This window comes from Lissotriton helveticus, chromosome 11, assembly GCF_964261635.1.
Source record: "Lissotriton helveticus chromosome 11, aLisHel1.1, whole genome shotgun sequence".
In the NCBI taxonomy this organism is placed as follows: domain Eukaryota; kingdom Metazoa; phylum Chordata; class Amphibia; order Caudata; family Salamandridae; genus Lissotriton; species Lissotriton helveticus.
In genome coordinates this window covers 630,634,592-630,645,909 of record NC_136072.1, presented here as the reverse complement: position 1 = coordinate 630,645,909, position 11,318 = coordinate 630,634,592, and the positions used below count along the sequence as shown (strand labels likewise).

General features: G+C 45.9%; 1 protein-coding gene across 2 annotated transcripts in view; it reads right to left on the bottom strand.

Annotated features, from left to right (window-relative positions):
- The window catches only part of SCLY (selenocysteine lyase), a 189,770-nt gene extending 181,899 nt beyond the window's left edge, over nucleotides 1-7,871 (bottom strand). The window contains exon 1 of one of the 2 annotated variants that reach the window (XM_078666457.1): nucleotides 7,699-7,871. The gene's annotated coding sequence lies outside the window, so the exon portion shown is untranslated. Of the gene's footprint in view, nucleotides 1-7,222; nucleotides 7,360-7,698 lie in introns of those variants that run through there. The other variant, XM_078666456.1, reaches the window with a different exon arrangement.
- Between the last annotated feature and the right edge of the window lie 3,447 nt (nucleotides 7,872-11,318).

Below are 11,318 nucleotides of genomic sequence, written 5' to 3'. Positions count from 1 at the left end.
AGCATAAAACTCAGTGGGCCTGGCCAAAGTTGTAACAGTTGTGTCCAAAACTCAATCACCCACCACAAGAAGCAGACTACAGCACACTCACAGATTAGGACTGCAAACGTTCGAAATAAAAGTAGTTCAGGGAGACCATGCTCTTGTCTAAATTGGCCAGGAGTCAACGTCCAGGCAGCCACTGGTGCGTGGAAATAGACGTAGTACGTACTGTGGGCTCCCAAGGCGTATCTCAACTGTATAGTATAGGTGTCTATGCCATATATGGCTACTCTAAATCAAATGTTCGTAGTGAGTTGGGGAGACATGAGAACTGGGACACTGATGGACCCAGTGTTTGACGGGAGTCCCTTGCTCACTTGGCCACTGGATTCAAGATAGCCTGGCTGATGAGGATTATGAATCCGAAACCGGTCCCAGGATGCTTGTTTCCGTTCCATGGAAGACATGGCTTGGCAGTTCGGGCTGGACTGTTCCCATGAGGCACAGGGTCAGACTGATTTGCATATGGCCATGTTTGAAATGGGGTGGCTGAGTGGGCTAAAGAATGGTGATGGATTAAACCAAGATCAGTTGACTGGGGGCGAGTGTTTGATTTGCTCAAGCGCTCCGTCCATCATCCCCTTTTGCATCGCTTTGTTCGCCCTAAGTGTGGCAGGGTATGCTCAGACGTGAGTCACTTGGCCACTGGATTCAAGATAGCCTGGCTGATGAGGATTATGAATCCGAAACCGGTACCAGGATGCTTGTTTCCGGTCCATGGAAGACATGGCTTGGCAGTTTGGGCTGGACTGTTCACACGAGGCACAGGGTCAGACTGATTTGCATATGGCCATGTTTGAAATGGGGTGGCTGAGTGGGCTAAAGAATGGTGATGGATTAAACCCAGATCAGTTGACTGGGGGTGAGTGATTTGCTCAAGCGCTCCGTCCATCATCCCCTTTTGTATCCCAGTGTTTGAGGGCAGCATCTAGGACAACACTTACCACTGCAGCGAACAGTGGTCGCTGGCCGGGTCTGAAACACAGATATGGAGGATAGCGATAATGGAGAGAAATTATTTTATTTCATTTTTATGGTTTCTCCTACCACACACTGTGGCTGACTCTCAAAGGTAAAGAGCAAATTGAGTCTGGATCTTATTCAAATGGGCCAAGGCACTTTTCCCCTCTTGTCCCAGGCAGTATTAGTTTCCTTATCTTTAGTGTGTTCAGTTTTTGTACTGCGTTGTGGTTTCCTTGCACCTTCCAATATCTCAGACGAAATGTTCACTTTTAGAATTTTCGAAGACACAGAATTCTAGACTCACTTGATTTAGGCCATGCCCTTAATTACACAGGCCTTGTCCCATCGGTCATGCCTCTTTTGCCATGCAGCATTTAGAGGCCCCCAACTTTTTGTCCCACTTAAAGTCCTGCCATTACTGGAACAGGAAATATATTGACAAAGATAAAGGAAGACATTACCACCAAGTAAAGGAATACACTGGCACTTTAAAGGGGAACACAATGACATTGACCAGCTCGCGTCTTCCCTGAGCAAGAAGCCTCCCACCAGCACAACGAACCCCAGCCAAGCCGCCACCAACCTCACGAAATGGATCAGCGACTGCGCAGACGACCTCGCCCCTTTGAAGACCCCACCGAGCAGACCCGGCAGCAAGAAAGCCCCATTGTTTAACGACGAACTCAAGAGCTCCAAGAAGAACTGCAGAGCACTCGAGAAAACCTGGCGCAGAGACCCAACACCGGACAACATGACTGCCCTCAAGCTCGCCACCCGTAAACACCACCAACTGATCCACGCCACCAAGAAAACCGCATTCAAGGAACGACTGGACAACAACGCACACAACAGCAAGGAACTCTTCAACATCGTGAAAGAGCTCTCCAACCCCAACGCCGGAAACAACGACATCACCCCGTCGCAAGACCTCTACAACTCCCTCGCCTCCTACTTCCACAACAAGATCGCGGACATCCACAACCGCTTCAGCACTCAACCGACGCACGCCACGACCGAACCACCGCCCCCCACCACCACCCTCCGCGCCTGGACTCCGATCAGCACCAAAGACACCATCCGCACGATGAACTCCATCCACTCCGGATCTCCGACAGACCCCTGCCCTCACCACGTCTTCAACAAGGCCGACACTGTCATCGCACCCCACCTGCGGGACATCATCAACTCCTCCTTCGACACCGCCACCTTCCCGGAGAGCTGGAAGCACGCCGAACTCAGCGCTCTACTCAAGAAACCTTCAGCCGACCCCACCGACCTCAAGAACTACCGCCCCATCTCGCTGCTCCCGTTTCCGGCTAAAGTCATCGAGAAGACTGTCAACAAGCAACTGGCCGCCTTCCTCGAGACGAACGGCTCCCTCGACCTCTCGCAGTCTGGCTTCCGGGCCAACCACAGCACCGAGACCGCCCTGATCGCAGCTACCGATGACATCCGAGCCCTGCTCGACAACGGAGAAACGGCGGCCCTCATCCTCCTGGACCTCTCCGCGGCCTTCGACACCGTCTGCCACCGTACCCTAGTACAGCGCCTCAGCAACGTCGGAATCCAGGAGAAGGCACTGGAGTGGATCATCTCCTTCCTCGCCGGAAGGACACAGAGAGTCCGCCTCCCCCCATTCAGATCGGAGGCCACCGAAGTCATCTGCGGCGTTCCTCAAGGCTCCTCGCTCAGCCCAACACTCTTCAACGTCTACATGAGCCCCCTCGCAGCCATCGCACGCCAGCACAACCTCAACATCATCTCCTACGCCGACGACACCCAGCTGATCCTCTCCCTCACCAACGACCCCACCACCGCCAGAGCCAACCTGCACGAAGGGATGACAGACGTGGCCAAATGGATGACGAACAGCCGCCTGAAACTGAACTCAGACAAGACGGAAGTCCTCATCCTAGGATCCTCACCCTCCGCCTGGGACGACTCCTGGTGGCCCCCCGCCCTGGGCAGCGCACCCAAACCAACAGACCACGCACGCAACCTGGGCTTCATCCTGGACTCCTCCCTCTCCATGACCAGACAAGTCAACGCCGTCTCCTCGTCGTGCTTCAACATCCTGCGCATGCTACGCAAGATCTTCCGATGGATCCCCTCCGAGACCAGGAAGACGGTCACCCAGGCCCTCGTCACCAGCCGTCTGGACTACGGCAACTCCCTCTACGCCGGAACCACCGCCAAACTCCAGAAGAGACTCCAGCGGATCCAGAACACCTCAGCACGACTCATCCTGGACATCCCCCGCCGCAGCCACATCTCCAGACACCTGAGAGACCTACACTGGCTCCCGGTCAACAAGAGAATCACCTTCCGGCTCCTCACCCACGCACACAAAGCCCTACACAACCAAGGCCCAGGATACCTCAACAGCCGCCTCAACTTCTACGCTCCCAAACGCCAGCTTCGATCGACCAGCCACGCCCTCGCCGCCGTCCCCCGCACTTGAAGAGCCACCACAGGAGGAAGGTCCTTTTCCTACCTGGCCGCCAAGACTTGGAACTCCCTTCCGACCCGCCTCCGCCTGACCCAAGACCACCTCGCCTTCAGGAAGCAGCTCAAGACCTGGCTGTTCGAGCAGTAGCGGACCCCCCCCCCCCAGCGCCTTGAGACCCTCCGGGTGAGTAGCGCGCTATATAAATGCTTTGATTGATTGATTGATTGATTGATTGATTGAGAGACTGGTTTTGTGGGAAGGGAAGAAAAGTAATTTGAAACAGGCAGTTCATGACAGAGGGAAAGAGAATACACTAACATAGTACAGAAAACATACTGACAATGTCTTGCAGTTCCCAGTATGAAGTTTATTCCTTGGTTCCTTCACATCAGGGCTGGTTGACTGCTTTGGAGTCAGCAAGAGCAGCATTCTGCAGCAGGTGGACTCATACAAAGGGACAGGGAAAACACTAACAGACCACCAAATAATACTCACTCTGACTAAATGTTCCGATAATGGTCTTGGAAATCAAAGCTTTTTGGGACTGAAAGAAGACTACAATAGAATATGGAGCACTGCATTGGAACATGGAGGTGCGCGCACAAGGCCAGAGCACATACTAACCCTGGTTTATATGCTGATCGGAAAGGGGAATACAAACAGTGATGCTCCATAAACGACTGTGACATAGACAACATGGTAATTCAGACTGGAAGACAGACAGACAAAAAAATACATGACTCTGGAAACACACTGACACGAAAATCGGGAAGAAATTATCAATGCACAGCAAAGAAACTGACACTGGACAATGAGTATACAGGCACTGGGTGAGGCTCTACCAAACAAGTGAGCACCCTGACAATAGTACATGGAATAATATACCGACAGAGGGAAGGAAATACAATGACCTAAGAAAGAGACTGCACTGAGATATGCAGAAGCAAACACATATGCTAGAAGGTTCAACTTTTTCTTCCACTACAAAAAAGAGCAGACCACCTTTTCTTGCCAGACCCCCTTAGATAATCTTCCCCACATTAGCCCCCCACTTTTGTAAAGCTGTGGTCAAATGTAATGCAATCACCTCCACTCTCCATATACTGTAACTTTGTGCCTATCTCTAAAATGTGACACTTGCTTCCACTCCTCATCCCTGCTCCGCCCATAACACAGCTCCCTCGCAGCAGTGCTTAAGTCTTTATCCTTCCATTTTACCACAACATAAGTTGCTGCTTTCAGGACACGCACAACAAAAGCTCATCATATGGATTTGATTTACCCAGCGTGAGACCACGAGGTACTTGTATGGGTATCACTTTCTGTTCTTCCAGCCCTATAAAGCTGCTAAGAAGTTCCTGTCTGCTGCAATCATTTGTTTACTGTTTGACTTGGAGGGAGAGGCTGCCGCATTGGCGGGGTCCAGTACAACCGAGCTTCATTAACACATTCAGCTTTTTAAGACGTTGATAGCTGATAGGGAAAGTGGGCACCGACAATGTAACACTCTTGCATGTGTGAGTGAAAACCATGCTGGCGCCTGTTCCTTAAGTATGCCCTTAGAAGTACCATTTGCTAGAAAGGATAGAACTTTACCACAATGTTACATTTTGGTGAATAGAAGAGAACACTGGATTCTACCTAGCCCCACCTGAGGTAATAGCTAGTCTATTTTTTGTATCCATGAACAAGAGTGTTTAAATTAAGTCTAAAGACTTCCAAGCTTAGCAAAAAAATCAAGTAAGGAGATCAAGTTCCAAAATTGATTGCCCGAAAGCACACAATCTGACAAAATGGGAAATCACTAGACCACTACTACTGGGGTGGGAATGATTCTAATGGAAAGGCCGAAGGTGAATATTGCTGTATTTTGGGCCATGCCCAGATTTAGAATATACTATTTATTACCAGCATATATATGTAAAATGGTAAAGCTAGTTGCAACACTAAAATATACCCAAAGTGTCACATGTAGTGGTGGTGTCTGGTAATGGTGGTACACCTTCTTAGGGATTCTGTTTACATTTTTTTTTTTTATAGCGCATGCTACCTATATTGAACCTTTTGTAAGCTGTTCCAATATTTCAATACAACTGCATTACTAGATTGCAAGACCTTTTCTTTGGGACCTGGGATATAAGTTGGTTACAGAGCACTATCCATGGTGGGCACTGTTGCTTAACAGAGTTAATCGTTTAGTATGTTTTCTCTTCAAAGAAGGCAACAGCGAGTAGTTAAGACTTACTCCAGGAGATGGTAAACGGATTGAACTCCAATACAGTAAAACTCTTATCTTTTAAAAGGGCCTGATTTAGAGGTGGTTATAGCATGAAACCCCCAAAATGTGTCCCACAGCTCAGTTGCGCTCACTCACCACTAGGCAATTTCGGGTACATCCGCAAGAAGTCTTTTCGCACGCATATTGTGTCCTGCCGAGTGATAAAGGATAGTTGGACACCCCTAATTTAACCTTGACATATTCACACCTTTTTTTGCAAAACCTTCCTCTCATACAGCTAACTGTGTTTCGTGAAAAACATTCATGAAGGTTTCCACCAGAAACCTTAGAACCTGGTTGACCACGTTGTACTCATAACATGAAAAGAAAGGAGGCTCTGACACAAGGCTTTTTAGTATTTCAGAATCAGTTATTTTTATTCAGTCACAACAGTACCCTTTCAAATATATGACTTTACAAAGCATTAATTGCAAATTCAGTTGAATGTTTAACATCCAGCGATTTAACAGATTGCTATCAGCTTAAGTGTAGGAAGGCCATACTGTGTTTATTGTGCCGTCAAAGTCCACTTTTAACGTTATGGACATAGATTCTTACAATTTTCGTTGATCTTGCTTGATTTTGTCACATGGAATGTATGTTTGAGTATACATACATCAATGAGGGTCATCGTCTACATCCGTTCCTGTGTTAGACTGCACGTATACCAGACTTCTGTTAACAGGCTCAGAGGGTTGTGTCTTTACCTCTGACCACAACGTAATATTTATAGATTCTCTAGACAGTAACTTATATCACTGTTCGGATAAATACACTGTGCAGCAGGCTTTTGTGAAACCGATAAGATTGGACAAAGTTGTCAAATATCACACCCATGCAACCCAGTTTATTTCACAATTGTGTTATACAGCCAGACAAATAACTCTCTCACGTCTTCTGATCGCTTCCTTATCTGGGGGTTATCGGTGTTGTCTGGTGAAACTGTGTTGAGGTTATCAGAGAGACACTCAGACTGAAATTGCCTTCCATGTTTTGTTGCGCTTTAGATAAAGGGAGTGGATGTTTTAGGCACTGCACAGAGCTCGTCTGAAGAGTACGATTTTGAGGAGTGTTGGTAAACGTTTTCTCTCTACGCTAACTACCTTCGGTCAGCGTCATCTTGAATACTGCAGTGTAGGCACGGACGGTGCTATAAAGATTCCCAGACCCATTATTAAGCTGCTCATACGATCCATGTTTTTGCTTTACTATCTGGGATCAGAAGCCCCGTTTATTGTATTATAAAATCAAGACTACAAGGGCCAGAATGCAAAGCAGGAAACACTGGACTAAATCACCTACTAACATACGGAACTAATAAACGCGAGAGCTAAGAATATAATACAGCTAATACAAGTAACTTCCTATTCTACGATCCCCTTATACGTCTGCCACATCGTACAGTCAGCGGAGTTCTCTACTGCGGATGGTGTCCCTAGTTTCCCTCACTCCTGTCAGCAGTTTTCTACTGCTTAGAAGTGGGAACTAACCTGGTTTAAGTAAAGGAAGCTCTGGTCGTGAGGTCATTTCCCCAAACGTGTCAGTCTGAAACTGAAAGCCTCTCTACGGTGAACTTTAACTTAAGGACAGCACTGAATTTCAACTCTGCGTCACACCACCAACCAGGAATGGTCAAAATCCGGATTTGAAGGGGAGGGGCAGAGGGAAAAATAGGGAACTCAGTGGCTATGAAGTCCGAGAACTTCAAGATTGAGCGGCGCGGACCACAGATGCCTAAACAACGATAACCAGAACCCGCCCAGTGAAAAAAACAGTAATGTGGCAAATTCTTCGACATGTGCAGCTGTGTTATTTCTTCGGAGGGCGAGCTGTTAACGCATCGTATATTTGGAAGGCATCTATGCACCTAGAAAAAAAGTATTCAATAATTCTACAAATACACTAAAAGTAACATCAATATTTTAAACGTAGTAAGGTTTGCAGAGGAAATAATGTAAAAATATACCGAGGAAGTAGTAGAATCCGAGGAAGTAGAATGGAATACAAATATTAAAACGTGGCTCTTGATTGGCCAAAAGCCCGGATACATCATCAGTGACAAGCACGCTACGCTACGTTCTGTTTCTGTGTGCGTTCTGGTTACACCTCTTCCGATGCTGCGCACGCGTCGACTCGAGAGTAGACCAGCAACAATACACATGAAGAAGAGTAGTAGTTCCGAAAACTGCCGAAGAAGAGTAGGGTAACCAGACGCCCGGCGTTTGCCTGGACAGTCCCCAGTCTCGGCTTTTTAAGGACTGTACATGTGTCCCGAGACTTTTTCCTGCAACAAAGACATGTCCTGGTTTTTGAGAGAGGGTCAGATGAGCCCTCACAAGGGCAGAGCACATACTAACACTGGTTTATATACTCGGGGCCGGTCCTAGGATTTGTGGGGCCCCGGGCGGAATATGCGAGGCCCCTAAAATTTGCATAAGATTTAACCTGACAGGAAGTGACCTCATAGAAGGTAATATCAATTGGACATTAATTATATGGCATTGTTTGAAGCCTTTGCAAGAAGCAACTTACCTAGTTTTGATAGAAGTAAAATGGTTAGAAATAACTTTACAAATCCTAATAAAATGCGTACATGAATTTTAAATCTCTAATAAGTGGATATACATTAAATGAATTTAACCTAGTTATTGTTCTCTTGAATGGGATTGATCCAGCGCCCCTATAGAAATTCTGTCTCAGCAACGCTACCCAACACCAGATACTCACCATTAATCATAATTCACTCACAAGGCCCATTAACCAACGAGACAGATTTTGGGCAGCTGAATCATGTGACCTAATTAAACAGAACCTATTCACAAACTATTTGCATGACCATGAATTTGCGCATAAAACATTTTAATTAAGTCAATAAGGTAAATAGATCAACTAATGGTAACGAGACCATGAATAAACAAGGCCTGCTTGTTATTTCAGAATCTTATTTTATTAGCTTTATTCAAGAAAGTGCATTTATTAAATTCTTTATTAGCAATATTAGCAGCTTTAATTGAGGAATAGCACATTGGACTGAAAATTCAAGGTACAATCAAAGAACATGATTTAAGTAAAATAAACAGTTTTCATCACCTAAAACCTATTTTCCCTGTCTAAATCTCACTTCGCCTAAAGAAATAGTCAATAACCCTATTGATCCTTACGTGCTCCAACAAGTCCTTCAGCACGGCACGCCTTACAGGATCTGGAAAGCGAGAAGCGCCCTCCCTCCCAAGGGGTCAGTTTTTATACCTTTTCTGACTAGCTAAAGTATCTTTATCACACATTCTTTCTGAGAATCCGAGCTTCTAATTGGCTGAGCCATGTCAGTCCACCATTAGGTCATATACTTCTGACCAAGTCCGGGGCCTCATCATAGCCCTTATTGTTCTTAGTTTCTCCATCCTTCTTGCTTCCTCAAAAAGATACATTCTCCGTGCACAAAACTTTTCACTTCCTAATCTTGGCAGGCCATACTGCTTCCTGTCCTTGGAAATGTCACCAAGAACACATTCGACTCGACCACATTTGCTTCTGCATTAAACGTTGTCAGTTCAGCAAAATACTCTTTTCATCTGCGCATGAGTGAAGGCTTCACTCTGGTCAAATTTCATATTCTGTAGCACTGCCAGCCATTTTCTTAGGCCCATTCGCAAAACTAATGTATAAACAAACACAAAACATCAATTAATGAAAGTATTAGAATTCGTTCTGTTACCCACCCCCCTTTGCTAATTATTAACCCATTAATCTATGTTACCTAGTGTTGGGATGTTACCTATTCCTTCACATACACGAGGACTTGGTGTTTGTATTCGAAGTCCCATGATGTCAAGATGGAATGTGTGGAATGCGGGAGGCGGCAGTTGCTGCCGGGGAGAGCTGCACATTGGACGCATTAAAGAAGAGCTACTAACTTTACCTGCGCTTCTGTCTTCTCTTCACTGGCGACGAAGGTCCAGTGTCTGCCTCTCTCCAAGTGTTGCTGGACGCCCTGGCATAAGTTGAATTTCCACGGCGAGGCAACCGCGACGTCGTCTCTGAAGAGCTGAGAAAGCTAATCGTTCTGTCTCAACCCGACGGATTGTCGAGCGACGCACGCGCCCATGACTTTCATGCCTTCGTGAGCGTGAGTTCATACATCAAAGTTTGTAAATCCCTAAATTTCCCCGTTTCCTCATCTCACCAAGCTCTTCAGTTTGCTTTAATTGCGCGAGCTCTTCTGTGCGCGAGCTCACGCACAACGTCATCGTCTTTGTTTTCCTGACGCTCGTTGCCATAGCAACCTAGCAACAACGCTTCTCTCTAACTCAGCAGCGCGTCTGCCTCAGCGCTTGCTATCAGACTTTCGTATTGCTCTCAATCTGTATGATTTTTATGTTACTTGAAGAATGTCATTCTACATTGGAATTTTAGTCTGACAATAAAAAGCTAACACTGATCAGCAGATTTAACAAATAGAAAAAGGAAACTGTTAAATGTAACTACTGTCAACTCTACAATTAACATATCGTAGGGCAGCAGCTCACCCACGCAAATATGGACAAAGTAGCCACGCCACCCCCCTTTTTACAGTCTTCTGGTCCTCCCCCCATGTCTTGGAAACTGTGGAAAGCCACCTTTGAGGCTTACATAGATGCAATCGATGGTGACACCTTCACCGCAAAGAAAAAAAGAGCACTGTTAGTATACAATTTGGGAGCTGAGGGCAGGTCCATTCTTGAAACACTACCTCTTGAGCAAGTGAGGATCTCTATTTCTAGTGATGATGGCGATGCACAGATTATTGATGAGTATGCTTCACTCATAAAAACTCTCGATAAAAGGTTCGATCCTAAACGGAATATTGTTCTCGAACGCCATAAATTTCTGCAACGTGCACAAAAGCCTGGTGAATCCATTGATGATTTCGTTGCAGCCTTGAGAATTCTAGCAGTGAACTGCAACTATAGAGAGTTTAGAGACGAAATCATTCGGGATCAATTAATTGAACGCACATGTGACAGAAAAGTGCGCTAGAAACTTTTGTCTTCCGATGATCCGGATTTAGAGACAGCATTGACATTGGCTAAGTCTGTAGAACATTCTCAGTTTTGCATGAAGGAATTAAGTCCTACATCAACAACTTTTCCTTCATCCGAGCCTGCCGAAATTAACTCTGTCACCTCTAAATTCTCTACTAAGTTTTCCAAAAATGCAAATGCAAATACTCCTCGCACTTCCTCGTTTACATCAGTCAACAAGACAAGGAATGATACTCAAGGATTGTCATGTTATCGGTGTGGTAGCAGGTCACATTTAGGAAATTTTAAATTTTGTTTTGCCATAACTCAATCTTGCTTTAAATGTGGGAAAAAAGGCCATTTAGGACGAATGTGCAAGGCTATCATTGCACAAAAGGGGCCATCGTATATGGTAAAGAATATTGAAGACCGCCAATTCGAGTGTGATGATGATGATGACACTTGTCATGAGTTATTAATGTTATCTGCTTCCCCTATGGAAGCTGAGGGTGTAGTAGAGATTGCTTCTCTTGAAGGATTACAAAGAAGAAAATCCCCCACTTGTTACGTTAACTTAAATACTGTT